Here is a 15487-nt window from a genome sequence, read left to right on the forward strand (position 1 = left end):
AGTATCCCAATGATTTAAAACCCCAAATTCATTATTACTTTTCACAAACAAATATTAGAAGAATGATAACAACCATATTCATTGAAATGGAACACCGTTAAAATTGAATTTGTAATTCCAATTTTGTTGATTACCATATCAGATGTGATAATAAGCATCAGCGCCCTTATTCAATACCTACTATTACTTACTCGCTTGCTTACCGCCAGTAGATCATCGATGATCTACATGTGATGACGTCATAGTTTGTTAGAGATCAGTTGTGGGGCTGAAGTAATAGTAGGTATTGGTTAAAGCCGATTTGAATCGATCTTGAATATAGCTTGCTACGCATTCCCTTGAATTTTGTTTCTATTGTGAGTGTCGAACAATCCTCGAGTAGCCTATTTTACATTGTCTTCTTTACATTGTCTATTTCTCATTGTCACTTCCAAAATCTCCTCTAATACAGGGGAGAAGATCAACCTGTAGTGTTCATCCCTCACAGCACAAAAAGTTTAAAAAACGTTTAATAAATTAATACTTGTTTTTGTTTTTCGAGCTCTTCTTTGTTGCTATACTTCTTCTTTTTCTTCTTCATCTTTTTCTTTTCTTCTTCTTCTTCTTCTTCTTCTTCTTCTTCTTCTTCAGCAATTAGTTACATATTTGAGGAATATTAGCTCATATTCACTATTCTAATCCATATTTTCGGTCTCGTTTTTCCTGATCCTCTTTTGCTCCACTTTTTCTTATTTATTTTACTCCAGTTATTCATGTTAATTTAATTTTATTGATCTTCTTGTTCTTCTTTTCACTCTTGTTATTATTGTTTCTCTTGTTTCTTTTTCCTTTCTTGATCTTCTTGATCCTTCATTGCTCTTCTTTTCCTTCTTTGTCCTCATATGATCTTCTTGTTTTTCTTGTTCTTTTTTGCTGTGTTGCTGTTTTTGTTTTATTTTTTTTCTATTTTCTTTATTGATATTTTCCCTTCTCTTGTTCTTCTTGTTTTGTTTTCCTTTATTGTTGCTTTTGTTCTTCTATTTCCCATTTGTTCTCCTTATTTTTCTTGTTCTCCTTGTTCCACATGTTCTTCTTTTCTTTATTGGTTTCTCTTGTTTTTCTTATTCTTATTCTCCCTCTTGTTCTTCTTATTTCCTTCCCATTATTGTTCTTTTTGAACCTCTTCTGTTCTTCTTGCTTTGCTTGTTCTTCCTCTTCTTCAGCTATTAGTTACTTATTTGAGGAATGTTAATGGATAATTATCAACTATTTCAATCCATATTTTTGTTCTTCTCGTTTTTCTTGTTTTATCTTGCTCTTTTTGTTCTTATTGTTATTCATTTGAATTTGCTATTCTTGATCTCCTTGTTCTTTATGTTCTCCATGTTCTTCTTTCTCCTCTTATTATTCTTGTTCAATTGATCCTCTTTTGCTCTTCTACTTCTTGATTCTCATTTGCTCTTTTTAATTCTCTCTTGCTCTTCTTATTGATCCTCATTCACTCTTTTTATTCCTTTTCTTCCTCTTTCTTTCTCGTCTCTCTTCCCTTTATTGTACTTCTTGATCATTTTCTGTTCTTCTTGCTTTTCTTATTCTTCTCGTTCTTACTGAACATTTCATTCTTCTTCACACATGAGCTACCTATCTGAGGAAATATATTGCATATTCACTATTTTAATTCATATTTTCCATCTTCTCGTTTCCGTGATCCTCTTCATGTTCTTTTTTTCCTCTTGTTATTCTTGTTTCTTTTGTTCCTTTTCCCTTTTTGTTCTAAATTTTTCTTCTTGATCCTCTTCTGATCTTCTTTCTCTTCCTGCTTATTTACTATTCTTGAGATTTTTGTTGCACTTTTCTTCTTGTTCTTTTTTCTTTATTGTTCTCCTTGATCCTCTTTTGTTTTACCTGTTCTTGTTGTTCTTGCCTTCCTTGTTCTTACTGAACTCTTCTTCTTCTAAATTTTCTTCTCCTTCAGCAATCATCTACCTATTTGAGGAATTTCAATGCATATTCACTATTTCAATCCATATTTTTGTTATTCTCGTTTTTCTTGATCCTATTTGGCTCTTCTTGTTCTTATTATTCTTCATGTTGATTTTTTTCTTGATGTTCTTCTTATCCTTTTTCTCTTCTTATTATTCTTCTTCTTCTTCTTCTTCTTCTTCTTCCACTTCGCTCTTCTTTTTCCACTTAATCCTCATTTGATCTTGCTGATTTACTATTCTTGATCCTATTATTCTACTTCTCTTCTTCTTGCTCTTGTTCCTCTTTTCTTATTTCCTTTATTGGTCTTCTTTTTCTTCATGACCCTCTTTTGCTCTTCTTGTTCTTATTGTTATTCTTGTTAATTAAATAGACTATCATTTTCCTTCTTTTTCCTCTTGTTATTATTGTTTCTCTTGTTCCTTTTCCCTTCTTGTTCTTCCTGATCCTCTTTGCTCTTCTTTTGCTCTTCTTTTGCTCTTCTTTTGTTCTTCTTTATCTTCTTGATCCTCATTTGATCTTCTTGTTTTTCTTGCTCTCTTTTCCTTCATTGTTGTTTTTGTTCTTCTTGTTTTTCATATTCTCCTTCTTCTTCTTCTCCTTCTTCTTCTTCTTCTCTTCTTCTTCTTCTTCTTCTTTTTCTTCTTCTTCTTTTTCTTCTTCATCAACTTCCTCTTTCCTGTCTATTTACAATAATTATCTCATCATTTTCACCTCTACTAGTTCAAATTCTACTTTACTATGCATCTAATTCCACCTCTATGTTCTCCTTCTACCACTATCTACTAAACGTTCATTTCTATCTTCATACTACCTACATATACTTTTTTCTCCCAATTCTCAACCTTCCACTACTTTTATTCCTTTTATTTTTTGATATTTCTATTTCTACTTGATCGTTTACTGCAATACTCACTTATTCTTAGTTCAATCTTCTACTTCTACTCTACTTCTGATCCTTTTCCATTTCACGCAACTTCTATTCTACTTTCATTATACTTCTATTCTTCTATTCTACTCTCTCAACTTCTATTTTACTACCCTTCAACCGTCATCTGCATTATAAAATTATATGTCTCCTTTATTATACTTCCACTTTCACTTATACATGAAGGATAATAGCTTTATACTACTACTACCACCATTCCTTCTTGAACTATCTCTATTTTTGGTTCCGTTTTCCTTTATCAATATTATTCTACATCTACATCTCGAATGATTGCTTTTATTCCTCGCGAATAGAGCGAAGTTAGGGCGCAGTCGGCAGTCTTACACTCAACTCTCTATTAATGATTACTTTGGTGCTTTCCTAACATAACTCAAACTTATTTGTATTCCTCTTTCTCTTCCTTCTTTTTTTCCTCTTCTTCTTCTACTTGTCCTTTTCCTTCTTCTTTTCTTCTCTTCTCCAAATTATTTGTATTCCTCTTTTTCTTCTCCTTCTTCTTCTTCTACTTCTTCATCTACTTCAACGTCTCCTTTTACTTAGTCTTCTTCTTCTACATCCACTTCACAAATCTACTTCACAATCCTGTACTCTTCCTTTTCTTATTTACTAGTAGTTCTGTGAACAGTAGACCTCACGCAGTATTCTCATCCACAAGTACCAGATGTCCACTGTTTTATATTCACTGTTTTACAGTTCACGTTTGAATTTGTATTCCATATGATATAATTCATCCAGTTCCGTGATTATCTTTCTATCTGATGAAAATTAATTTTTTAGAATCAAAAATACTAGTAGTTCTGTGAACAGTAGACCTCACGCAGTATTCTCATCCACAAGTACCTGATTGAGACTATAGACCTTATGGAAATACAGCAATAGACTGGCTTCTCCACACATATGTGTAATCACTTGTCAGCTGATTTATGATGAATAATTCTGTAGTCTGATTTTTACTCTAATAATATTGGCGTATGAAGGAGTCTCCTTTTTCCTTTTATATTATCCTTGGAATGCAAAATTTCCAAAAACCTTGTATATACGTCGATGCGCAATTAAAAAAGGAACATACCTGTCAAATTTCATGAAAATCTATTACCGCGTTCCGCCGTAAATGCGCAACATATAAATATATAAACATTTAAACATTAAGAGAAATGCCAAACCGTGGACTTGAATCTTAGAACTCACTTCGTTCGGCCAATTACTTTATACTCTTGTTCTTCTACTACTCTAATTTAGCCACTGATCACTTCTACTCCACAACTATGATAATTTCTCTCTTTGAGTACTCTGTTTCTCCTCTACTTCGTATAAAATTCTACTCTATCCTTTATTCCATTTCTACTCTACAAAATATCCTTTACTTCTATGCTATTTCTATTGTTATTCTTCTGTTCTACTCACTCGTCTAGGAAATGATTTCCTGAAATGTCTTTCAATTCATGATAGAACTTTCCTTCAATGATTGTCAGTCACTATCATGGAAATATATTATTATCATGTTACAATAAAACTATTTATAGTAATTCAATTATAATTATGTGATTACTTGAGCATGTACTGTCCAACTAATATTGAATAGTTTTCTATGCACTTTTATAACAATGTTCACTTCACATTTCCTGAATTATGTGTAATTTTCTTGGCATACTTTACTTGAGCATGCTCTGTCTAGCTAGGTGACTAATATATTTTTCGCCCCACTTGAATGTAATGAGCTGGTTTTCGTGCGTCATATGGAGGCCGAAAATGACTGTTTTCTGACCAGGCCGGTAAAATTTTTACGGCCCTAGGGCTGTAAAATAACCTTGAAGTCAGCTGATTCTGATTTGATGTGAATGTGTTTACAAAATAGTTTATGAAACGGAATCAGTTTATGCTTCTAGAATTGAATAAAATATTTTGCAATAAGATACTATCATTCTATTTGGATAAATGAAATACAAATACGATATTGTAAACTATTCAAATTCAATTTTCAGAGTATAATAGAATCTAACCTCAAACCTGCGTTTAATCGTACTGCGTTTAATCGTTTATCACGAAACCTGGTGGATAATTTTGGAACTACTTGGTTAATATCCATGGTGCTGAACGTTTGTACAAAATAATATTTTATATGTAACGGAATCAGTTTATGCTTCTACAATTGAATAAGGTATTCTGCAATAATATACTATCATTTTATTTGGATGAATGAAATACAGATAAGATATAAATATTATAAACTATTCAAATTCGATTTTCTGAGTAGGATAGAACTTCTAACCTAAACTTCCGAAGTCCATGACAACAAGCGTATAGTTGAAATAGTTGAAACATTATAATAATATCATCTTATTGTCATTTGAAAGAAAAAAATCATGAACTCAACCTCCCACATAATTGAACATAACCTTTTAGGTTATTTAAACAAATCAGAATAAAAAATAAAAATACTTGAACAATATCCTGATATTCAGATTATCTTAGATTCGCTAGAGCTATGACCTTCCACTTTTGCTTTTGGATGTGCTTAATAAACAATTATTCTCATATTTTATATTGTTTATTTCTCTGTGTGACGAAAAATAGCGTTCGCACCACGGGCAAAAATGTTTTTCCGGCTCTCAATCTTTTCTAGTCCTCGGCCTACGGCCTCGGACTTGAAAAACCGATTTCGAGCCGGAAATGTCTCATTTTCGGCCCTAGGTGCGAAATATACTATTTCCTACAGTTACGTTGAAAAGTGGCCATTGCTGCACTGATTACAGAACGCAAAGAATCACTTTTCCGCTCTAGTGCGGGAAAAATTTTTCTGCACTCCAGATTTGCAACATGGCAACGCAAAATACTTAGTAGGTTATATGGAGCAACAGTGCAGCAAAATCAAAATGAAGTTGGTAACAGTGACTGGGCTGCTATAGTGAGCAGAGGTGCAACGAAGCACAACGCGCTAATTATTATTCATTATATATTATAATGGAGGACAACGAGGACTTTAGGATTTTAGGATTAAGGTTTTTATCAATAATAAAATTACACAGAAAAACATTTGATGGATTTCAGGCAATTTTACCCATAATTACCCACTTTTCATATTCAATGGTAACTGTAGGAAAAACTTAATGTGAAATACGTGCGCAAAGTTCCTCTGCTGCACTCAAGAAACCATTCCGCCCTCGCCTACGGCTCGGGCGTAAACGTTTCTTTCGGTGCAGCAAACTGACACTTTGCGCACTAGTTGCACAAATAACTATTGAAAGCATGTTAGTGCTAGGAAAACTAATTCATTTATTCATACATTCATACAATAATTACATCATCAAAATGATAGGGAGAGAAAAGATAAGGGTAACCTAGTGCTATTTCTCTCCTAAATTTAGATGATTAAATAATGTTATCATATTAAGATGAAGAAGTTTTGATTCAGTTCAGTATAATTTTGTTCAAATTAATAGTTGACACAGCTCAGATATCGGCATAATTCATCATCGGCACATCATAATTCATATCTATTGAGATCATGTCAGGTTTACCAAAGTTATATTATGTTTTTCAATATGAGGCTTTTCAATAGCAGTATCAACACCTCTTATTTATTCCATTGCGCATCCATACATAAACTACGACAAAATCTCACTGCAACGAAGTGATAAAATTAAAATTGTGATTCATTTCACTTGTATACAAGTAATATAGTGTTTTTTTCTCATTTTTTATTGTGTACTTTGTATTTTTCATTGTGTGATATACCAATATTGCATGTTGAATGATAACCACTGTTACTAATATAACAATATAATCAATATTTATGGAATTAGAATCTTATTTATATTGCATGTAATACTAACTTATTCAGGTAATTCAATCTAACACTCTTATTGTATGCTATAGTAGTGATTTTTTTTCTTATAATAAGTGTGTACTCTAGCTTTTATATCCAATATAAATAGCGATTTTATCGTAATCAAAGTTTTATATATAGTGAGAATTGAAAATTATTACTTAAAATATAGTTGGTGTTATTTTGAAATTTGCATGTTTAACATAGATCTACTAATTTTTGCATGTACTGTAGTTTGTAGTTGCATGCATGTAGTTGAGATTGTAATAAATATTCTATTCACTCCTTTTAATTGATCATTATCTCGATTATGAAGTAACATGTTGGAATCCTATAGAAGATGTTTGTATTGTTTCTTGTTTCATAATTCCACTTATTTCCAACAATATCTATTCTTTCGCTAACAAACCACCATAATATAAACTAGAACTTTGAAGTTCTAAGACTAATAAACTAGAAAAGTACTATTGTTCCAATAACTATCGTACTAATTGAGTGAAAAAGTTCACCAAACATTTTCTCCTTCATTCTTTATTTCTGTTCCATATTTATCTTTTCATATTTCTTCCAGTCTGATAATGTTCCTCTATAACTATCCAGCTATCCAACTATTTCATCTCTCATAATGTTTGCTATTCAACTTTTTTTAATCACCATCACAATATATCTATTAAATTCTATTACGCTTCTCATTCTAACAAGCTCTCTTTGATTGCAATTACTCTGCAAATGTTTTTTCTATCTTCCTACTTTCGAATTAAATCATCTCCTATTCTGAGTCATTCTAAGCTCTTTCTGCTTCTCCATTCTAAGTTCACTGTTTGGATCTGTCATTTCGCAATAAATCAATTAAAACAAAGTATAAAGTACAATACTTTATTTATTATATAGTACGGGTAGCAACCCTAAACTATATGTTTGAAAGATAGTCATATGTAAGTAAGAACATTACACAAGCAAAATCCAGTATAGAGTTTCCCCTTGAGAACCTATGCATTCTGTTATGAGAAACAACCAATAACATTGCATCAATTTTGAAGTATTATATACTATAGTAGAGGCCTGAAAATTGTATTTCAATTATAAGATTCCAGTTTCATTTTATTGGTGTATTACTTGATAACAATGCCATTCTTGTAACTGTAGCCTACGATGGAAAACGAATAATCAAGAAAAAAATAGAGTGGATTACAAAACGATATTGGAATCATTTTTACTTTCCTTGCCATACTACCATAGGTAAGGAAAGTATTGCTTTCCAAAAAAAATTAAGGTACCCAAATTTCAAGTTTTCTATACGTTTCAAGGTCCCCTGAGTCCAAAAACATGATTTTTGGGTGTTGGTCTGTGTGTGTGTGTGTGTATGTGTGTGTGTGTGTGTATGTGTGTATGTGTGTATGTCTGTGAACACGATAACTCCATTCCTAATCAACCGATTGACTTGAATTTTAAACTTAACGTCCTTATACCATGAGGACCCGACAATAAGAAATTCAATAAAATTCAATTCAAGATGGCGGAAAAAATGGCGGATAATTACTAAAAAACCATGTTTTTCACGGTTTTCTCGAAAACGGCTCTAACGATTTTCTTCAAATTTATACCACGGATAGCTATTTATAAGCCCGATCAACTGACATGGGTCTCATTTCTGGGAAAATTGCAGGAGCTCCGTAATATTTTTGTGAAAAATGGCGGATAATCACTAAAAACCCATGTTATTCACGGTTTTCTCGAAAACGGCTCTAACGATTCTCTTCAAATTTATACCCTAGATAGCTATTTATAAGCCCTATCAACTGACTTGAGTCTCATTTCTGGGAAAATTGCAGGAGCTCCGTAATATTTTGAGAAAAATGGCGAATAATCACTAAAAAACCATGTTTTTCACGGTTTTCTCGAAAACGGCTCCAACGATTTTCTTCAAATTTTTACCATGGATAGCTATTTATAAGCCCTATCAACTGTCATGAGTCTCATTTCTTGGAAAATTGCAGGAGCTCCGTAATATTCTTGAGAAAAATGGCGGATAATCGCAAAATAAAAACATGTTTTTCACGATTTTCTCAAAAATGACTTGACCGATTTTTTTCAAATTCATACCCTGTATAGTTATATATCAGCTCTATAAACTAGCATGAGTTTCCTTCCTGAGAAACTAACAGGTGGTCCACCCCATTCTTGAGAAATTTACTTTGTAACCTCCTTCTCGTGCTTGAGGTAGGTGGGTAGAGCAGTTTATTCAAAAGAACACACGTCGATATTTTATTTGTAGAACAGCTGTTTTGACAACTTTTAAAAAATCCTTAAATTTTATAATTCAAACAAAGGAAAATGTACTCTGAAAACAATAACAATAGTATAATCGTAGTTTTAATAAAATTATTAAGCCGCCAATCGGCATAATGTTATTCCCCTAGATTATCCTCGTTTAAGAATGAGGCTTATAGATCAATGAGCAAGGAAAGTAGTGTGAGTGTACCACACCAGATTTTTCTTTTTTCTATCCTGAATTTTCCAATAGTTTTCGTTCTATTCTTTTGCTCTTTCCTTTCTCTCCATTCTCGCTCTGTTCTTGCTCTATTCTTTCTCTATCATCAACACAAAATTCCAACTTTGTATCATGTTGTTGAACATTATTATCTTTCTCTAGCTCACCCTTTACTCCCACTATTCTCTCTATTTTTTCTTTATGTGCACATTAACCTGCCAACTCGCTCACTCACTCTCTCTTTATTTAACTAGGTCTTCTTCCTATCTTGTTATCAATCATTTTCACTTCCTTTTAATTTGATTAAATGTGCTCTTCAATATAGTATAATTTATCATTAAGTTCTATATCAATTCTCTGATAGTCTCTCTGATGACTAACCAAACGAACTTACAAAGAACTTACTAACATTTTTGTTCTATTTGAAAACTCTCTATCACCACTCACGTACATTTGATGGAGCAAATTTCTCCTCATTCTCCAGATTATCTTGTATAGTGCGTTCCTTATTCTTTACTTTTTATAAGTTTCCTCATGTTTCTTCTTTTGTACTCTTTCCACGTTGTACTCAAATGATCTTTTATTTTTTTAAATAAAACCTTTTTCTCTATATTTCAACTGACATTCTTTGACACTATTCATAAACTCTATCTTCCTTCTGAGTCTTTCGTCATTTTCTACTTATTCCTCATTCCTTGAATTTTCGCTCGTATTACAAAATACTTTTCATATTTTCACATTTCTTTACTTGTTGTATTTCTCTAAAATATTTTTTATCTATTTTCACTAACAGCCTGCTATCCCAAATTTCCATACCCAGTTCTTTTTCCAATAATGTTCTTGTTTCTCATACTCTCCTCGTTTAAACTGATGTTCTTTGAAATATTGTTATTGGTTGTTTGTTCATTCCGTTTCCCTTGTTCTCCTACAAATCTTTCTTTGTTCTACAATTCTCTTGTTTATTGTTGTTCTTTCTCTCCTTGCTCCTAACATATTCTTTGTCTTCTTCTTCTCTCTCTTCATCCCACTCTTCTCCTAATTTATTACCAGCCTACTCATTCACATTGCCCTTCGCTTTTCGTCTATACTGTATACTATTGCTTTTGATCTTCATATACATATTGGTCTTTTCGTTCTTCTTGTTTCTATTTTTATTCTTTTTTATTATCTCTTTTTTTTCTCTACTTTTTTCCATTATTCTCTCTCTTCATGATTTATTTTTTCTTTCTCCAACACTGCTTTCGTTTTTCGTTCCTTCGTGTTCTTGTTTGTTTTTCGAGCTCTTCTTTGTTGCTACATTTCTTCTTTTTCTTCTTCGTCTTCTTCTTTTCCTTTTCTTCTTTTATCTTCTTCTCCTTCTTCTTTTTTCTTCTTCTCTTTTTCTTCATATTCTTCTTTTTTCTTTTTCTTTTTCCTTCTTCTTTTTTCTTCTTCTTATTTTTTCTCCTTCTTCTTTTTTCTCCTTCTTCTTTTTTCTTCTTCTTTTTTCTTCTCCTTCTTTTCCTTTTTCTTCTTCCTCTTTCATAAACTTCTCCTTCTTTCCTCATCATACGTTTTTCTAATCTTTTTCATTTCTCTCTCTTCTTCCATATCTGCTTCTTTTCTCTTCTTCTCCCTCTCTTTCCTCTTTCTTCCTATCCTCATCCATTTCTCTATCTCTTTTTCATATCCCTCATTCCAAGTTTTCTCTTTTTTCAACTCCAACTTATCAATCACATTCTATGAATTCGTCTTCGTAGTCTTCGCTCTTCATATTCTTCTCTAGTTCTCCTCATTTGTATCTACTTTTTATCTTCTATTTCTTTCTCTCCTCTTCTTCCTCCCTCTCATCATCGTCTTTGCATGGTTCTCATTCTCTTCCATTAACTTAATCTCTCTCTCCCTGTTGCCCATGTGTATTATTCTGACACTTTGATATCGATCTCGCTACTTGATTTTATGCCCATAGAGTACTAAAGCATAGAGGAAAGATACTCTTAGCTATAGTAAAGTCCACGTTATAATGGCAGTGGAAGATAGAAGAATAGCGATGCCGATTCTCTGCATTAATTAATTATATTTCTACACTGTCGAAAACATAATTGGAATCGTTGTGGACCTAGAAAAGGATAGATAGTACCACCGGCTATGTCGATAGACAAGGATAGCAAAACCAAAGTTGATCAAATACTGTCATTTAACGTGGACCTCACTATAATCTTTTCTCTATGACTCTAGTTTCTCCAATCAATTATTTCTTAAACCCTTCACAATATTTGAACGATTGTCAGCGAGTTTTCACTCATGACTCACTGAAGCACAAGACGTTGTCCGTCTGTTTGTATGTTTTACAATAACTTTAGAAATAATTGATATATCAGCTTCAAATTTTAAACACGTACTCTTCGAATCTTTTTACAAATCAAGTTCGATGGACAACAAAATTGACTCATTCCTTCATCCTTTTTCATGACGTTGGATTCGAAATAAAGTTGAATTCATATGACGGATCCAAGATTGCGGACAAAACATTTCCCACCGTTCTCGTTTCAGACGAGAATATTGATTTATCTGTCCAAAACGTAGGTTATGTTTTATACACTTTTCAATTTAAGTCTCCTTGTTCTTTGTCTCCTATTCTCATATTCTTCCTTGTCTCTCGTCTCAATTGTTTCCTCTAGAATACAGAAAAGTTGATATTTTCCAATTATAAGAGAAATTAAATAAAATAAATAATAATAACCATAATTAAATAAATTATATAATTACATTATACGAAATTATTTAAATTTCTTTTATGATTTTCTCCCTCTATATTTACATATAAACACAACCTCCATTCTATCGAAGTTAAACTTGATAATCGATATAAACTTCCATCCTAGCAAATCTCGTTTTTCTGCTACAGCTTTATCCTCATCTGTCTGTGTTTTTTCTCTCGTATATTTCGGCTCCTTCTATTCGTATTTCTATTCTTTCTTTGTATCTTTCCTAATGTATCATCGATTAAACATTCTTCTTCATACCACAGTATATAGTATATACAGATTTCTTTTCAACACATTTCTAAACTGTTTATACTTTTCGTACCTTTCTAATCTTCTTTTCAATTTCACTTCAAGTTCGTCATCTTCTATTCTCTAATCTACTCTTCGAATTTGCATGATCGATAGATCACTATAAATTTGCTTGATCACTCTTTCTTCAAATTGTAATTTTCTGCTTCTCCCTCTTGGCTTTTATTCTATGAATTGTATTTATTCTCATTGTCTTCAATATTTTTTCTTAATAATCTTTTCATTCTCCTTATCCTCTTTTCTTCTTTTTCTTCCGGCTCACCATCTATTTCAAATAATAATCGGAAATTATATCCAGGCAATTTATGTTGCCTCCTCTCTTCAACAAATTCTTCGTCCATTACTTGGATTTTCGATATCGTACACTATTATATTTTCTTCTTCTTTTCTCTCGCCTTCTTCTTCTTTTATCTTCTTCCTTCTTCTCTTTCTCTTCCTTTCTCTCCTTTTCCCCTTCCTCCTCTTTTTTTTCTATTATTCTCTCTTCATTATTCCTTTTCACTCTCTCTCTCACACTTTATCCGTTTTTGTTCCATCGTGTTATTCTTCTTCTTCTCCTTTTTCTTCTTCTTCATCTTCTTTTTCTTCTTCTTCTTCGTGATTTGGGGGGGGGGGTTATCACATGGAGCACAATTAACTTGGCATCAATCTTCAAATTAATATCTCAATAGTAATTGCTTGTTGCCTTCTTTCATTCTGTACATTTCTATGCATTTCTTCATAGGCCGTATCTTATTTGTCTACTCTTGTCTCATTTTTTACTCTACCTTGCTGGAATATCTACCGAAATATATTGTATTAAACTTATTTTTCACTCTAAAACTCTATGATATTTTTATTCCAGTTCTTAACATCAGACTAATGTGCCGGTTGTACAAAAGCTGGTTAAATATTAATCGTGATCAATTTCTCGAGATCCAATCAGAGAAGCTTTCTTTTCGAAAATACCTCCTCTGATTGGTTCTCGTGGGAATAATCAAGATTAAAACTTAACCGACTTTTGTGCAACCGAGCCTATTTCTTATAATCCACGAAAAGTATTTCCAGTATCACTCACCTTCTATTACCTTGAATTTCAAGAAAAAATTCATTCCTCTTTGAACCTTAATTTTCACTGTTTCCAAGTATTTATTTGTCTCTTCCTCTTTCCAACCACTTTCTACCATTTTCTCGTGTTCTTCTTTCCCCCATCCTCTTTGCCTCATCGTTCCCTCTTCAACTGTAAGGTCTTCTCTCTGACTTGCTTCTCTCCATCATTCCATCTTTTTCATTCTAAAACTATTGTGCGACCTGAAAACTCTGACACATCTCTGAGCCAGCAAGATCACTCAATATTTGTCTATCTTTCCAAAAATTATTAATAACCTCAGTGGTCTTGAGCAATTCCTTTATGATTAGATTCTTGATTCCCCCAAAAGCAATCTTTCTCCACTATTTCTATCTTTCTCCTATTTCTACCCTCCAGAATCTCTCGATTAGGTTTTTTTCTCCATCCATATGGATTTATGTTATGATGGAGAACTACTGTTCTCCAAAATCTTCACATGTCTATCCAAATTCACGTCACCACTTCTTACTACTCTTCTACTTCTTGTACTTCTTTCTACTCTTGAAAACCATAACAATTCTCTCTCCATCTGATCCACATCTGAAACTTCACTTTTCTCATGTTCCAATTTTTCTCAATAAAAATAATGTTTTAGGCGGAATGCACACCGGAGAAACGCGTTTCGTGAAAAAAGTTTCAGGAAACGTGAAACGAAAGTTGCTCGCAATCGACTGATAAGATCAAGCAGGGAACGTTTCTTTTGTATGCATGCGCGAGTGAAACGGTTTGCATGAAGCAAGTTTCATGAAAGAGGGCTTCACGAAATGCGTTTCTCCGGTGTGCATCCCGCCTTACAAGTGATGTGTTGAATCTCTTCAACACTCGACAACACGTGACCTTCTTTATTCTCAACTTCTCTCCTGATATTTCTGTATCAATATGAACGATTGTACTTTTGTTTTTATCCTATATCCATTTCTTGAAAAACGACCTGGAATAAGGTCGTACGTTAGCTCAAATTGAGCTACCGTATACCAGCTTCTGTATTTTCTTCTTTTCTCGTTTAGTCACTACAGTCTACTTTACTTCCTCGTTTCTGTATTCGCATCCTCATCTCATCAGTTCATCTATCAATATTCTCTTATTTCTATTTTTCGTATACTTTCTTTGATTTTTTCGTAAATTCTTCCTATTTCTTCCAAATATCACATGATTCATTCTCTTATTAATTTCATTTCCTCATAACTCTCTCTTCTTCTGGTACGCATCTCACTTTGTTATCATGTAAACTGAGATTATGCTTCCTTTAGAATATTGGATTATAAGAATTGGAAAATGAAGATTATGATTCTGAAAAAATATCTGTTGGGAAATATATAATACATATATTTCCAAGAGTGTATTTTCCTTAGGGTTGGCCAATTTCACAAGTGTCTTAGGCCCAAATCCACCAAAAACTAAAACCAGGTTTGAGCGGCAGTTATATCTAAGTCAGATGATTTTGAATTGGTTTTGTAATATGATTTTTTGTTCATTTAGAACCAACTGATGCTCAGACCAAGTTTTCGTTTTGGTGAATTCGGTCCTTAGGCTACGAAGTTTCAGATGATAGGCATAGTGATAATAGCTTACAAATCCATTTTCTATTCAATCATTATTTATTCCATAACTCGAATAAACCACCAATTATTGTCATAACTAGAATAGGTTTATAGATTTTCTAGTCATGTAAAAATATACTATGCATGCTTCTTGGTCTATTTTCTCAAATTCCCACCATTTATATGTGGTATCTTCATATTGTATACAGACTAATTCAATAAATCAAGAAATAATAAGAGTGTTGATGTATTTGAATAGGATATTGTGATTGATTAGAATAGTATCTGTATTTTAAGAAATGTTGTACTTCGACTCATTAAACTTCTATATTCTGCTTGTTTATTGAATTCCAATTTGTCTTCAATTTTTTGATTAGAAATATAAAGAGCCAGAATCTGGGAGTAGTCTAATTATTATTCGAGTGATGAATCATAGAAGAATATCAAAGCTAACTTTCTTGTCTAGGGCTACTCGTATTTATATAAGAATTCAAAAACAAAGTACCCTTTAAAAAGTGACCCCAGCTTCAGTCCTTTAAAAAGAGGATACTTTG

Source organism: Nilaparvata lugens, chromosome 8, assembly GCF_014356525.2.
Source record: "Nilaparvata lugens isolate BPH chromosome 8, ASM1435652v1, whole genome shotgun sequence".
NCBI classification, from domain to species: Eukaryota; Metazoa; Arthropoda; class Insecta; order Hemiptera; family Delphacidae; genus Nilaparvata; species Nilaparvata lugens.